General features: G+C 40.0%; 1 protein-coding gene across 1 annotated transcript in view; it reads right to left on the minus strand.

Moving 5' to 3' along the window:
• The window catches only part of PLCE1 (phospholipase C epsilon 1), a 440302-nt gene that overhangs the window by 421608 nt on the left and 1758 nt on the right, over nucleotides 1–16936 (minus strand). Inside the window, exon 2 of the mRNA XM_063629733.1 lies at nucleotides 12178–12310. The gene's annotated coding sequence lies outside the window, so the exon portion shown is untranslated. The remainder of the gene's footprint in view (nucleotides 1–12177; nucleotides 12311–16936) is intronic.

Genomic DNA, 16936 nt, shown 5'->3' on the forward strand with positions numbered 1-16936 from the left:
ACCTGTAATCCCAGCTACCTGGGAGGCTGAGGCAGGAGAATCGCTTGAACCTGGGGGGCAGAGTTTGCAGTGAGCCGAGATCGCACCACTGCACTCCAGCCTGGGTGACAGAGGAAGAGCCTGGGTAATGCAGGGGTACTCTCTCTCAAAAAAAAGAAAAAGAAAATATTCATTAGCTGGGGGGCATGGTGATATGTACCTGTAGTCCCAACTACTCAGGAGGCTGAGGAAGGGGGATTGCTTGACCCAGAGTTTGAGGCTGCAGTGCTAGCTGTGACTTCGCCATTGCACTCCAGTCTGCAAAACAGAGTGAGACTCTGTCTCAAAAGAAAAAAGAATTTTCAAAAATCAGATACTTGGTGCTATCATAGTCAAACATTTACTTAAAGTTTCAAAACCATCACTTTTCATTTGTTTTACAGGTTAAGTAAAATAATGTTATATTTAAAATTTCACCCCTGGAACTTTATCTGCATTGTAAGGTTGGTACAATTATGTTTCTGCATTGCCATATTAAGCTCAGTTAACTCCATTTGAAGCTATTTAGATTTTCTGATTTTAGTAGGATTTGTTAGGTAATTATACATCTATATCTATGCCTGTCTAGCTGTCTATCAATACACCATCTGGCTTCTAGTTCTTAGCTTACTTATTTTACTTCTACTGAAATATAATAACATTTATAAAATTAAAAGCTAGACCAGGCATGGTTACTCACAGCTGTAATCCCAACACTTTGGGAGGCCGAAATGGGAGAATCATTTGAGGTCAGGAGTTCAAGACCAGCTTAAGCAAAACAGACCTGTCTCTGCAAAAAAATTAAAAATTAGACAGGTATGGTCTGTGTGTATGTCTGTGGTCCTAGCTACTCTGGAGCCTGAGGCAGGAGGATCACATGAGCCCAGAAGTTTGAGGTTACAGTGAGCTCTGATTGCACCCACTGCACTCCAGCCTGAAAGACAGAGAGAGAGACCCTATCTGTAAAAAAAAAAAAAAAAAAAAAAAGAAGGCTGGGCACAATGGCTTACGCCTGTAATCCCAGCTCTTTGGGAGGCCGAGGTGGATGGATCACGAGGTCAGGAGATCAAGACCGTCCTGACTAACACGGTGAAACTCCGTCTCTACTAAAAATACAAAAAATTAGCCAGGTGTGGTGGCGGGTGCCTGTAGTCCCAGCTACTTGGGAGCTGAGGCAGGAGAATGGCATGAACCCCAGAGGCGGAGCTTGCAATGAGCCAAAATTGCGCAACTGCACTCCAGCCTGGGTGACAGAGCAAGACTCCATCTCAAAAAAAAAAAAAAAAAAAAGTAAAAATAAAAGGTAAACCATAAGCACTCAAACTTTATAAAAACTCTTTCATAAGTATAAGGGGTCAGACAGGCAGGACACCAAAATTATAAGAGCTAAAACTATATATAATATAATCATGGTAAGGCAGCTTGTATGTTCTCTTGCTATTGTACAGTTTGTCATTATGATGTCATGAGCACCTGCACAAAGCAGATGGACCTGAACATTATCCAAAATTTCCTGGAGGGCAGCCCCTGGGGCTGTGAGAGCTTGCTTATTTTCACAATTTCTTGTGAGTGGTCCTGAAAAGTTCCTGAATTTTTTGAATAGTGCAGAACTACAACCTTCATAATCACTTTACAGGAAGTTCGAATAATTGCTCTAAGATGGCAGAAGTTTCACTCCACATTGTTTACCAAGATGATTTAATCTGGCCCTTTAAATTAACATATTGGTGGTCTGTAATATATGTACATGTTGTTTTTACTATTGTTTTCAAATGAGTGAGGTACATCTTTATCTTCTGACATGAAAAATTTTCATGATATACTGCCGAGTGGGACAGAAGTTTCAGGACAGAATGTACCGTATGATTCCATTTTGTAAAAATTAATCAATCAATTAAACAAACAAATCTATATGTATCTATTGAAAACAGAATCCAGCTGGGCATGGTGGTGTGCACATGTAGTCCCAGGTACTCAGGATGCTGAAGCAGGAGGATCGCTTGAGCCCAGGAGTTCAACGCTGCAGTAAGATCATACTACTGCAGTCCACTCTGGGCTACAGAAGGAGAGCTCATCTCTTAAAAAACCAGAAAAAAAAAAAAAAAAAGAGGAGAAAAATAAAAGAAGAATCCACTATACTACTTAAAGGCCAGGGGAATTGAGCCTTCCATTTATATTTTACTTTTCTGTGTTGCTAATTTTTTAACTATATGGGAGTTTATTAATGATGCAATCCCTGATTTAAGGTACAAGAAATGCATCAGAACTCCAGATGTCAATGCCCTATACAGATTCTTCCTTTGAAAATATGATCTGAGAGCAATGGGATTACAGTCCTTGGAATATATAGTCTTTTCTGACTGTTGCTGCAACTTTACTTATTTATTTTAAATCTGTACATATTTAATGCATACAGCTTGATAAGTCTGGAGATAAGTATACATCCATGTAACCATTTCCACAATCTATGCCATAAACATATCAATTACCTCCAAAAGTTTCCTCCCACTCTCATTATAATTTGAGTTAAGAACACTTGACATTGATCTACCATCTTAGCAAATTTTTAAGTATAAAATGCAATACTATTAACTCTAGGCACTATATTGTACAGATGTCTAGGACCTATTCATGTTGCATAACTGAAATTTTTTGTGCCCTTTGACCAATAGTTCCCCATCTTCCTTTGCCATATGGCCCTGGCAACCACCATTCTACTTTCTGATTCTACGAGTTTGGCTATATCTGATACCTCATGTAAGTGGTATCGTGTAGTATTTGTCCTTCTGTGTTAGGCTTATTTCACTTAGCATAATGTGCTCCAGGTTCATTCATGTTGTCGCAAATGGCAAGATTCTTTCTCGTTTAAGGCTAAATAATATTCCATTGTATGTATATATACCGTGTTTTCTTTATCCATTTGTCCTTTGGAAATTTAGGTTGCTTCCATGTCTTGGCTATTGTGAATAATGCTGCAGTAAACACAAGAGTGAAGATATCTCTTCAGTATACTGATTTTGATTCCTTTGGATATATCCCCAGAAGTGGGATTTTTTAATCATATTATATTTTTAATTTTTCAAGAAACTTCCAAACTGTTTTCCACTGTGGCTACACCAGTTTACATTTCCACCAACAGTGTAGAAGGATTCCCTTTTCTTTACTTTCTCACTTGTTGAATTTCTAAAGTATCACCTTTGAAAGATAAAAATATAAAAATATTTTTAAGATAAAAATATTTCTCCAGGCACAGTGGCTCACGCCTGTAATCCCAACACTTTGGGAAGCTGAGGCAGATGGATCACTTGAGCTCAGGAGTTCGAGACCAACCTGGCCAACATGGTGAGACCCTATCTCTACAAAAAATACAAAAATTAGCTGGGCTGGTGTCATGCGCCTGTGGTCCTAGCTACTCGGGAAGCTGAGGTGGGAGGATCACCTGAGCTTGGGAAGTCGACACTGCAGTGAGCTGAGATCAAGCCCCTCCACTCCAGCCTGGGTGACAGAGTGAGATAACCTGTCTCAAAAAAAAGAAAAAAAATCAAGAAACGCAAGCCACTGGTTTCCACAGCAAGTCTTGACCATAGCTCCACACCACAAGGGGGTGCTGTGGGATTCTGAATGAGTCACATCACTGGCACCTCAGTATCCCCTCTGTAAAACGAGCATAACACCCCCCCTCACCGGGAGGTGGCAGAGCTGAAAAATGTGGCTGTGAAAGCGAGTGGGTCTGAGTGGGTTCTGGGAGACTGCCTTTAATTTTCCTAAATTTGAATGGGGGTTGGGATAAGGTGAGACCAAAGAATCCTTGTTCTTGTCGATTATATTTCTACAACTAGAACTAAGAATTCAGTGCTTAGCTTCCTCCTCTGACCTACGTCTCTTCTCACACTCCTATTCAGAGTGCTGGGGTGGAAGGAAGCTTGAAGTCACCCTGTCCTCAAAGAATCTGACAAAAGCTATGCACCTTAATCCCAGCAAACTGTATGGAAAGCTGAATTTTAAATACAATTCCTGGAGATTCCCAGGCCCATGGTGTAAGGCTCCTTCACTGATTTAATTCAAGCACCTTATTTTACCCAGGAGAACAAAATTTAGAGATTAAAGCCACCGAACCTGGTTGTTAATGGCTCACAGATTCCCCATCCCCAAGAATTGCTCTGGGTATGAGAACCACCTACAATACAGTGGTGTGATTTATCCTTCTGAAAGCACATCCTCTGCCAGGTGCAGTGGCTCAAGCCTGTAATCCCAGCACTTTGGGAGGCCCATTAGGGTGGATCACCTGAGCTCGGAATTCGAGACTGACCTGGGCAACATGGCAAAACCCCATCTCTACAAAAATTTTAAAAAGTAGCCGGGTGTGGTGGCAGCTACTGGGGAGGCTGAGGTGGGAGGATCGCTTGAGCCCTGAAGGCGGAGGTTGCAGTGAGCTGAGATTGTGCTACTGCACTCCAGCCTGGGTGACAAAGTGAGACCACATCTCAATACATACAGAAATAAAGTACATCCTTGCTTGCCTCTTTCCCCCTCCCTGGTCTGTTTTCCTCATGAGGTTTTCCTGAAGAGCATATGCCCAGTAAATCACACACACCTCAACCTCTGTCTGGGGCTCTCCTAGGGAATCTGACCTCATACTAGTGCCAAGTGTCACTAGCATCATTTTATAGATTCCAGACATTGATAACATGTGATGACAATACACTGATAAGATATCTAACTGCTCTCTTCCGTTTATAAAATCATACTTGGGACCTCAGAGATCGTTTAGTCATCTTACAGGTGAGGACATGTATGTACATATATGTAGATATATGCTTTATATTATTTATATATTTATTCTGCTTTTTCTACTTAATATCGTATCACGATGATTTCCCTTTACTTCTTTTTTTGTGGCTCCTTTTGGTAAGCTTTGTAAAAAGAACTTTTATTTGGGGCCGGGTGTGGTGGCTCACACCTGTCATCCCAGCCCTTTGGGAGGCTGAGGTGGGTGGATCACCTGAGGTCATGAGTTCAAAACCAGCTTGGCCAACATGGTGAAACCCCGTCTCTACCAAAAATACAAAAAAATTAGCTGGACATCGTGGTGGGCACTTGTAATCCTAGTTACTCAGGAGACTGAGGCAGGAGAATCGCTTGAACCCTGGAGGCAGAGGTTGCAGTGAGTTGAGATGGTGCCACTGCATTCCAGCCTGGGTGACAGAGCGAGACTCCCTCACAAAACAAAACAAAACAAAAACAACAACAAAAAATCTTTTAAGTTCAGGGGTACATGTGCAGATTTGTTATATAGGTAAACCTGTGTCTTGGGAGTTTGTTGTAAGATTATTTCATCACACAGGTATTAAGCCTAGTACCCATTAGTTATTTTTCGTGATCCTTTTCCTCCTCCTACCCTCTACCCTCTGGAAGGCTCCAGTGTCCACTGTTCCTCCTCTATGTGTCCATGTGTTCTCATCGTTTAGCTCCCACTTATAAGTGAGAACATGTGGTATTTGGTTTTCTCTTCCTGTGTTAATTTGCTAAGGATAACGAGTTCAAGCACCATTCATGTTCCTGCAAAGGACATGATCTTGTTTTTTTATGGCTGTATAGTATTCCATGGTGTATATGTAGCACATTTTCCTGACACAGTCCACTATTGATGGGCATTTAGGCTGATTCCATGTCTTTGCTGTGAACAGCGCTGCAATGAACATATGTGTGCATGTCTTTATGATAGAACGATTTCTATTCTTTTGGATTTCCCTTTACTTCTGTCTTTATAAAAATACTTGTGAAAAGATGCATAATATTCTAATCTATGAAGGTAGCTTTTTTAAACCTAATATACTCAAATGGAATAGTTATTTATATTTTTATTATTATAAATTATAAAAGGGAATGTCTTTATGTAAATATTTGTTTCTGTGTTTCAGGGGTTTTTTTCCTTAGGAAAAATCTTCTAGAAATAAGAGTTACTGGGCCACAGGGTATGACATGTATTGCAAATTTTTCAAAAAATTTTTACCAACTTAACATTCACAATGCTGTCTGGCAATTTGAACCCTCTGGCCAATATCAAGTGTTATTTTTATAAAAACAAACCCCAAACTCTGACTTAAAGTGAAAAGAACTCACTGCTCCATTAATTTATCTTTATTTACAGCAAAGTTGATTTTTTCATATATTTATTAGCCATTTATTTTTCCTGTTTGGGGGTGTTTTCCCCCTTGTGTAGGGCTTTACTAATGAATTTGTACAGTTTTTGACAGCCACTCTGAAAAAATATTATACTAGTTGTGGACTTTGTTACTAAGCCCTTGATTTAGAGATATTTATGCTATAATTTCTCCAGAGCAACATTTTTTACCTGTTCTGTGGTAAAGTGTATGGGGAAAGATTTGAGTCTGGACAAATTCCGTTAGTAATTAACACTCAACCAAATTTACCTCCCTCGCTACAGGCAAAATGGAATGTCTTTAAGAGACGATTTCTAAACATAAAATGTAATGTGATAATTAAACAAAATATTTAAAGTGGAATGGAGGCAGAAATGAAAACAACCAGAAAACACTTACACATTTATGAAAAAACACAAAGTGGGCAGATGACATTGTTCAAAATGAGAGGGTTGGGGCAATGTAACCCATGTGCCTCGAAGATACTAACAAATTCAGACATCCCTAATGTTAGGTTTGTCTTAGGATTTCAACTTGTGGTTTTAAAAATGTTTCTTATTTGGTTGTTTTCTTATTTCAGAAATAAAGTTGACACTAAGAAAAATCCAATTGGATAGATAATCAACACTGCAAGTCAAGCAAGCGTTTTAGCCTCCTTCTCAGTGCAGTGTTATCATTTATCTGTTTTCATGATTAAAAAAAATTAAGTGCTGACAGTTTTTCAAGAGACAAGATTAAATTCTGTACTGAAATTCTTCAAGCTTGAGCTCTAGCCAGAGGTGAACTTTATTTTGGAAAATCTGAGAAAATAAGCTCCATTAATTCTGAGGTGTGGAAAGAAGGATCTTGAAATACCCCTCACTTCTCCAGACACATTATTTAACCTAGCACATTCCTTACAGCAGCTGTTCCAAATCTTTTCCACTTTCCCCAAACCCTCCTAAGCCGTATGGAGAAGGCAGATGTTGGGTGACCTTCCTTGTCCAAGCTCCTCCCATCTCCAAATGCCCCCATGTCTACTCCCACTCAATCATAAGTTCTTTTAGGACAGCCCGCTGTCTTTCCTTTATACTCCCCTTCTCCTAATCCAAAACGGAGTGCCCTGTTCATAACAATGGTTCGCTAATTAAGAGTTTAAAAAGGAATGACTGGGGCAAAATCAACTTAAACAACATGGATCCTAGATTTTGCTGGTGGTAGTCAGACCCTGACTAGAGTCAGTTTCCTTGGAATAATGAACTAAGGAAGGAACACAGCAGAGTGCCCCATACCGGCCTAAGTTAGAACCTGGTCCTACCACTCATTAACTGGGTGATCCTGGACAAATTAACCTCTCAACCCTGCTCCCCCTCATTCTTCAGATACTTCACCTCAAAAAATGAGGATAATAGAAATTCCTGGTTCTTAGAGCTCTTAGGAGGATTAAATCAGAGAATGGAATTGGTGCAGAATGTGCCAGTTAATAAGCGCTCGAAATAGCTATAATACATGTTGTCATATATCATCAATATATCAAACCTCTGAATAATTTGCCAGATTTGCAAACTGTTTGCCTAATCTCTTTCTGCCTTATGCAGGCAAACCTCAGTTTAAAAAAAGGAAAGAGGGTGTTGAAGGAGAGCTGATGGGAATTGTTTCTCAGCTCCTTCACTCTGATTTGAGAACTTTGATCTACCTCTGAAGCCAGGAAAACCTGCCCCTCCCCTACTCCAGGATGGAGGACAGAACACATGACCTCTGCTTTACTTCGCCATCGGCTCTATGTACCGCGACTCCCTCTCTGATTCTAGCAGTCCCTAGCTCAGTGCCTGGCATAGGGTGGCGCGCACGCAGTCTGCACAGTTGAGTTGCTTGAATCCCCACGTCCCTTCTCACGAATGGACTCTGGACAGAGTTGCTTACTTCTGTACCTGCCTGCTTGCATCTTAGAGATCATTTTTGTTCTGCAGACTCTAAAGCTCTTCCTCTGATTCCTGTCAGAGCATAATTCAATCACAAAGATTCCAGGGCAGACTATTCCATATGCATTGATTGTTTGTCGATTCACTTAGTAAACATTTATTCAATGCCTACTGTGCTTTTTAAAAAAGAAGAGCACATGTTTAGCTATAGAAGAACTTGTTTGCTTTTTTCCCCCTCAGATCCTTTAAACTCCGGTGAGGTTACCTTTTTCTTTTTGATGCTTTAAAATAATGTCTGACTATAGTGACATCTACTGGTAAAACTGAGCTCTAAGCCAAGTGAATCATAAGCACCTAGCCTGTTATTTTGACAGTTCTTTTTGATAATAAGAACTACTAAACCACTTCATTAAAGTCACTTTCCTGCTAATGATTTCTGAATCTTAAAAGCTGTTCTGTTTAAATACTACTGCTATCCTTGCTGAAAAATCACAGACCAAGCTGCCAGGCAGCCTTTTGAAAAGATCATACTTAAGAAAGTGCACAGAACCTTAGAAAGATATTGCATTAAAGTAACTCATATTGAATTGAATGGCTGAGAGCACTGGCTAACACAGCATTGCCATGAACTGATGGATTCCAGGACATTTCAGGTCACGAATGAATTATTATTTAAAAGTTAATTTGTATGCCATGTGGCAGATACGATAACAAAGAGATGAGGTCACTGGATTTTTCTATTAAAGAAGTCATTGGTCAGGTTTAGGATTTTATTTTACATATAATGCAGTATTCAGTTGTTAAATTCTCAAGGTATCCATCAACAGGACATTTAACACAACATAAATACTGTGCATTTGCTAAAAAGAAAAGCAGGAAGGAATAAGAAATAATGCTTTTATAATATTAGTAAATTATATTTTCTAAAATTGAAAAGTAAAGCTTTTTTAAGAATAGATTTTTAATTACCTTGAATTCTGGGAGAGAAACAACTATATAATTCTCCAGTAACTGGTTCCTAGCTTGCAAAATGTTAACTACGTCTGCCAGTGCCAATGAGTTTTATCAATCAAGACGCGTTTGGCTAGATATCCTCATGGCGGCAAGAGGCTGAAGCAGCTCTAGCATCACCTCCTTACGCAAACAGAAAACACCCATCAGAGGCCTCATTGTGAGAACAAGCAACTCTTTCCCAGAGGTGTTGCCTGCAGACTGCCTCTCACATATCATTGGTAAGAACTGGTTACTTTGCCCCTTTCTAAGCCAATCACTGGCAAGAGGATTGGAATGTTTGGTTTAGAGACTAACTGAAATTCACCCCTACCTTAGCCCCTCCACTGGGTTTGGGTTGGGAGCACTTTCATCAGCACGTGGCATGAGAACTTAAAACTAGGGAGATTCCAGCAAGGAAAAAGGGAGGAGGATGAATTTGATTAAGGAAACAATGGTGTCTACTACAATCAAGAGGTGAATGTGTGGGGACGATAATGAGGCAGATGTGGGTCTCTAGAAATCTGCGTTGGATGGGAAGAACGAGGATGCCAACCCAAGAGAAATGCTGGAGCAAGAGAAATGTTTGATTTTGTTGGTGTGAATATAGAAGAGATCTGAACATACTTAAAAGCAGAAGAGGGGTCAGTAGAAATGAGTTTGAGAACTCAGAAAAACAAGTTCCCGGAGCAGATGAGAAAGAATGGAATCTCCAGTCAGGTACCAGACTTTGGGATTTGGAAAACCAAATTTCAAAAAAATGGGTGAGTCCATCAGAAAATTACCAACTTTTAATTTCTTTGATCAGAGGCTTTAAAAAAAAAAGTTAACAATTCTTAATTAAAGTTACTTTCGATTACAATTAATTGAAGGTAATTACAATTAATTTCCATTAATTTCTCAGTTTCTGGATTTTAAACATTTTTCTTGTTGACTTTCTCCAGATTTTTTTTTTGGCTATCCATTACGTTATTGTGAAAATCTGAATAAGGTTGGCATAACAGATGATAGCACTGTATTGATGTTAATGTTCTGATTTTGCACATTTTACTGTGCTTATTGAGAGAATGTCCTTTTCAAGGAAATATACACTGCAGGACTGTAGAAGTGCAATGGTCAATTTTATGTGTCAATGTGGCTAGGCTATGGCACCCAGTTGTTTGGTCAAACACCAAAATAGATGTTGCTGGAAAGGTATTTTTTAGATGTGATTAACATTTAACTCAGTAGACTTTGAGTAAAGCAGATTGCCCTCTGTAATGTGAGTAGGCTTCATTCAATCAATTGAAGACTTTAAGAACAAAGACTGAGGTTTCCGGAAGAAGGAATTCTCCTCAAAATTGCAACATAGAAACCCTGCTTGAATTTCCAGCCTGCTGCTCTATGGAATTCAGACTCAAGATTGCAATATTGACTTTTACCTTAATTTCCAGCCTGCTAGGCTGCCCTATGGATTTCTGACCTGCCAACCCACACAATCCCATAAGCAAATTTCATAAAATATATGTCTACTTTCCTTCTTCTCCTCCTCCCTGTACGTTCTTCTTTCTCTCTTTCATTCATTCATATATATATATATATATATATATATATATATATATAGAGAGAGAGAGAGAGAGAGAGAGAGAGAACTGTGACCCCCGACTATACAGGGGTAAATGGCTTCATGTTTTCAACTTACTCTCAAATATTAACTCTAGGGGAATCTGGGTAATGGGAATTCTTTGTACAATTCTTGTAGCGTTTCTGTAATTCTGTAGTTCTGAAATTATGTCAAATTAATTATGTAAAATTAAAATTATGTAAAATTATGTAAAAATAAAAAGTTAACAGCAATGTTTATTTGAAAGCCAGTTTGGAACTTAGCTTTTCTCTTATATATAAGCATATAAACTTGGCTACATTCCCGAGGTAGCTGACAAAGACCAATTTAACACATAATGTAGCTGAAATACTGTGCCTTCCCACGGGGATTAAATAGGAAGAAAGCAAGACCGTTTTAACAGTGATTCAACCAGAAGGGAAAACATTGAGATTGAGTAACAAATTTTAATTCATCTTTACTTGGGTGGAAAAACGATTGCACAGTTTAATATTCAATTGCCAATGTGGAAAATGGGGGTAAAAAACAACAGCTGGTGGGTTGAGGAAAGAATGGTTGATAAAGAAGAAACAAGTGCTTGGGTGTACCTAGAGAGGAAGGGAGGAGATTTTTAAGGGAGGTTTTGTTTGATGTGGTTTAATCAGAAGAAATTTGAGCATATTTATACACAGAGGATGCAGCTAGGGTTGAGTGAATAGTTGAAATAATATCAGAGAGAAACAAATGGGATCTTAAGCAAGCAGTGTTTTTTAAAATTTTATATACCATCAATTTGTTTTAATAGTAAAACTGGAGGACCAATATAAAGTTGTTGACTTTTATATTTGCCAAGTGAAGACTTTAAACACATACACACCCACACACAGCCACCCAAACAATGACTATCCACTATTACCATAATTTCATAAAGGGTAAACACTAATACATAAAAGGCAAAATGTAAACACTTACTAGATTTAGCATGGTGTTCTTATTTCACTGAGGACTGTTTTATGGACTCTGGCTTTTTAAGTTAGTCTTGGCTGAGCATCCATAAGCACCTGTGTCTATCCTGGTAACCTGTGCGAAGCCTGCTGAAGAGGGATGTTCTCAAACACACACTTCGGATGGTGGTACATCCTCATCTCCTCCATTGTGACTTTGGTTCTTCCGAGGGATCGCTTCCCCTTATCTCTATAGGTGATCCAGGTAAGCCCTGACCTGGCTCTAGGTTCTGGTTCCTCCTCCTCCCAAGGGCAACCTTACAAGTGGAACTGTGGCACCCACCTCCACTGGCTTTACTGAAATTGCATGTTTATCTTCCAAGTTTTTGAATACTTTTTATCACCAATTCTGCCCTTTGTTAATGTTCAAACCCACTTATCTCTTTCTGGTTAGTGGAGCTTTACTTGTGTTTTCGCCTTGCTCATCACCTCACCATTGCTTCTCATAGAATTTTTTGGCTGGAGACATGTATTAGCACCTGTTTCTGTTTCTCTAATTCATGTTAGAGGCCTCTTACCTTAACAGGGAACAGCTGGTTTGGCTACACACCTTACTGGTGAGATTAGTGCCATTCCCCTGTGCTTTGTTTAGGAACTTTCCTGATCCACAACCTTTAGGGTAAAAGTCCAAGGCAATTCACGTCCTCATATCTGTAAATGAAAAGCATGAGATCAATTAGAAAATGTTTGCTTTGGGTCAGACAGACTGTGTGTGTTGTGTGCTTTGTCCTCTGTCCTTTTTTAGCAATGTGACTTCACACAAGTTTCTTAAACTCGCTAAGTCATCTTTCTCATTTGTAACACAGAGAAAATAAGAATCTCAAAAGGCTTTTCCAGGGATCAAATGAGAGAAATATGTAAGGAGCTTTGACATGTGCTGGCACGTGGCAGGGCTCAAGAAATCGTGCCTGCTGTTAGAACCCTCCTTTCTTCCTAGCACTTTCTAGAACTATGCTGTCAAACATGCTAACTACTAGTGTCACTGAAACACCACAGGTTCGGTCTAGGTCCTGCTGCTTGCTGCACCGAAAGGCAATGACTGAGACAATGAGTATTGCCAAGGAAGAAGGCTTTAATTGGGGGCTGCACCCGAGGAGATGGGGATTCAGTCTCAAATCCATCTCTCTGACTGATTAAAATTAGGAGTTTATATAGCAGGGAAGACGTTACTATGTCTGAGAAAACAGGAACTGGAGAGGCGTAAGGAAGCAATCATGATGAATGAGGGGCCTGGCGTTTCATTGTGTGGATGCAATGATGTGGTTTCAGTCCTTTGATACTTCGTGAGAGGCCTGGGGATCCTTTTCTGAGGAAGGAACTCAGATACAAACAAGGGCCAATTTCTATGTTTATCCAAAAACAACTGTCTATGGGACTGTTAGTTGGTTTCACTAGCTAGTGGAGGTGGGTGCCACAAATTCCATCTGTAGTTGCTTTTGGAAGGAGGAGGAACCAAAGGCTGGAGCCAGGTCAGGGTTGACCTGAATCACCTATAGAGACAAGGGGAAAAGAACTCTCGGAAGAACCAATGTCATGATGGAGGAGATGGGGATGTGCAACCATCTGGAACAACTTAGAGCTCTAAGTTTCAAGCTTTAAGACTAGAAGGGCCAATTTCTACGTTTTTCCAAAAACAACTGTCTATGGGACTATTAGGTCATTTCACTAGCCATATGTACCCACTGAGCACCTGAAATGTGGCTGGTCTCAGTTGAGATGTGCAGTAACTATAAAACACACATTAGATTTTGAGGCTTGGTATGATGGAAAGAATGTATCTCACTAATAATTTTTTATATTGATAACATGTTGAAACAGTCATATTTTGGATTTATTGGGTTAAATCAAATATATTATTAAAATTAATTTCACTTGTCTTTTTACATTATTTAATATGGCTTCCAGAAAACTAAAAATTACATGTGTAGCCTGCGTGTAATTCTACTGGACAGCGTTATTTTAGAATCCTGATTTTTGTCTGTGAAATAGGTTGACAAATTGATGTATGGGATCTTTCTTCAGAGATCACTCCTGGATATGACCCCATTGTCCATCTGACATCCCTGCAGAGGATGGCATGTTGTCTTTATGACTTCTTTGGCCTTAAACATCTGCTTTGTACTGTTTCTTGCTTTTCTCATGCACTTAGAAGATTAAAGATCTTAATAAGATAGACAGATGCCATCTGAAAAAGGTTGGCCAGATAGCCCATCATATCTCCAAGGATCGAGTCATGAAGAGATGGGAAACCTGCTTGTTAGCATATAGGTGGCAAATATTGGGTATTAATTAAGATTAATACTTAATAATTGCATTTGGGTACAAGTAAGAGAAACAATTTTTTTTTTTTTTGAGACAGAGTCTGGCTCTGTCACCCAGGCTGGAATGCAGTAGCGCCATCTCGGCTCACTGTAACCTCTGCCTTCTGAGTTCAAGTGAGTCTCCTGCCTCAGCTTCTCGAATAGCTAGGACTACAAGGTATGACCACCATGCCTGGCTAATTTTTTGTCTTTATTAGTAGAGACTGGGTTTTGCTATGTTGCCCAGGCTGGTCTCCTAAGCTCAGGCAATCAGCCTGCCTTCACCTCCCAAAGTGCTAGGATTATAGGCGTGAGCCACTGCACCTGGACTAGAAACAAATTCTAACTTAATCACAAGTAGGGAATTAATTGGAAGGATAGTGGAGATCTCACAGACTTGATGGAAGAGCTGGACAACTGGGCATCAGGAGGGACAGGACCCAGTCTGTCTACAGGATTTCCATAGCCAGCACGCACGGCCCTTCTCTCTGAGCACTGCCACTGGACAGCTCAAGGGTGCACCTTCTGCACTTGAGACCCTGCTCATGATTCAAATTACAGAGAGAGATAAATCTGACTTGGCTGAGCTCAGGTCATGGGCCTGCCCACTTCCTAGGCCACTGGGGGTAGGATTCTGAATTGCCAGCTCCATCAAAACTAGGGACTTAGATTTCAGCAGTTCCCCAAAGGAAGGGGGTTATGGCAGAAACAATGCTTTAGATTCACCAAATTCTGTTGCTATTGTTCTTTTCCTCTTCCTGAGCACAAAGGAAAACTTATTTCCTACCCTCCTTTTAAGTTAGGTTAAAGTCAATGGCATTTGGGTAGAAACGATGTTCTCTGTCAAGACTGTTGACATAAAATCTTGGTAAACTTGGAGGCTACCTGTATAACAAGTCAGGATCATCAGGGGGAAGGAGCCTGGAGCCTAATCACCACTTAAAGGAGAGATACTGTAGAGACCTTGCAACTTACATCAGACTGTGAGGGAATCGAGATATAAAACTATTTTTTAAGACTCTGAGATTTGGGGTGTTGTCTGTTATAGCAGCCAGCATAATTACTCAAATACAGGGATATTATTTCAGAAGAAAGGGGATGAGGGAAGCTGGGAATACATTCTATCTCTCTAGGAAGAGCAACAGTAACCAAAAACATAGAGTCTTATTTGTGAAACAATACAAATTTTATTAATATACAATTGGAAATTTGACAGTTTAGGGAATCAGCTACTCAATCTTTTGATTCTCTTCTGCACTTATGGTATATGAGAAGCCAGATTATAATCACATAGTTACTTGATAACACAAATATACAAAGAACAAGGAGTGCTGATTTTATAATGTAGTGTTCAGGGACATGAGGACTTGACTGTGTACTCATTGGGCCATGTTTCTTAAAATGAGGTTCAAGAGTCCCTCAAACCAGAGTCCATAAAGCCCAGGATAAATATGACACATCTGCCTAGGGTACCAAAGATTTGGGGAATCAAAAGCTAAATAACTGAATTGGTAATTTAAAAAAATTTTTACACTAAAACACACAGATATATTATTAATTAGGATGCAAAAAATTGCATGGATTTTTTTTTTAAAGCATGAAGCCTCCAAGAGGATTTGAGCTTGAAGTGGGCAGCTTTAGGCTTAGGGTAAGCAGTAGAATAGTGGAGTCAGGAGCACAGGCTTGGAGTTGGACAGACCAGGGTTTTGAGAATAAGACTCTTGACAGTTATTAGCTATGTGATCTTCAAAAAGTTATGTAACTTGTCCAAGCTCTATAACCTCAGCAATATAATGAAAATAAACAGGCTTGTTGCAGGGACTGAAGGAGCCAGATCACAAAACTAGCTAGGACAGACACCTGAAGGATACAGTAAAGGATGGTGGTTAGCGCAGCTGTGATAGTAGCTATGCCTCCAGATTCTTCTCAGCTATTAGGGGCACTTTTGGGAGAAAAGCTGGGAACTCACTATCTTGGTGTATCTCATCTCTACAATGGAGCAGGCCTGCCAGAGTCACTCTCCTGTCCTTTCTCCTGAGGCTGGCCACCTTTCTTCTGATTGGCACACTGCACCTGTAGAAACAGCCTGGGGAAGTTATGGCTGAATGTGGCTGGCCCAGGGTTCACTTCTGTATATTCAGATGACTGTGTATAGCTCCATTCTTTCCTGCTTGGAGGCCATAGGAAGCCAGCTCATGCCTAGGATCTTGGGCAACATCTTGCTGTAGCCCACGCAAACTGATCATATAGTCCATATATGTCATGTTTGCTTCCAATTATGACCAATGTGAGGGCTTGACAATATTTGGTGTTTCCTTGCATTGGCTAGGTTTATGGCTACTGCCCAAAAAATGTTGATTAGTAGATTGGAAGAAATAAAACTGAAATATATGCAATGTTGTCATCACCTTCTATTCTTTCACTTCTAGCTCTTGCTCTAGGAGGGGAAGGGGGAAGGAGGAAGGAGGACATATGTATCCCTAAATCCCAAAGTCAAAAAACAATCCTTTCTCCACCACAGTGACAAATGACTCCCTGTTCTGCATTCTACCACCCTCAAGTATGGAGGCAGCATGAAGTATTGGAAAGGGCAAGGTCTTTGGAGTCAGGCAGACCTCATGGCCCAACCTCATCATTTACTAGTGAGGGGACTACAATTTAGCCGGTAGGTAACCCCATTTAACCTCTTTGAACTTCAGTTCCCAATCAGTCTATCTCCCAAGGTTGGTGAGGGAACGAGACAAAGATTAAGAAGCTCTTGGCTGGGATGAGGTTTATTCAATAAATGTTAGTGTCCTTTCCAAGTAAAAATTGTTTTGGTGCCATAGGAAGGCAGACATCTGAATTAGGGCCACACAACGCTTTCTCGGATCTTGGAGGATATAATCCTATTAAAAAGGTGAACTTCAGTTTCACCTTTGTATTCTCTTCAATCATGGAGCATGTGGGAATTTAAGTATAGTCTGCAGACTCTATG

This window comes from Symphalangus syndactylus, chromosome 2, assembly GCF_028878055.3.
Source record: "Symphalangus syndactylus isolate Jambi chromosome 2, NHGRI_mSymSyn1-v2.1_pri, whole genome shotgun sequence".
In the NCBI taxonomy this organism is placed as follows: domain Eukaryota; kingdom Metazoa; phylum Chordata; class Mammalia; order Primates; family Hylobatidae; genus Symphalangus; species Symphalangus syndactylus.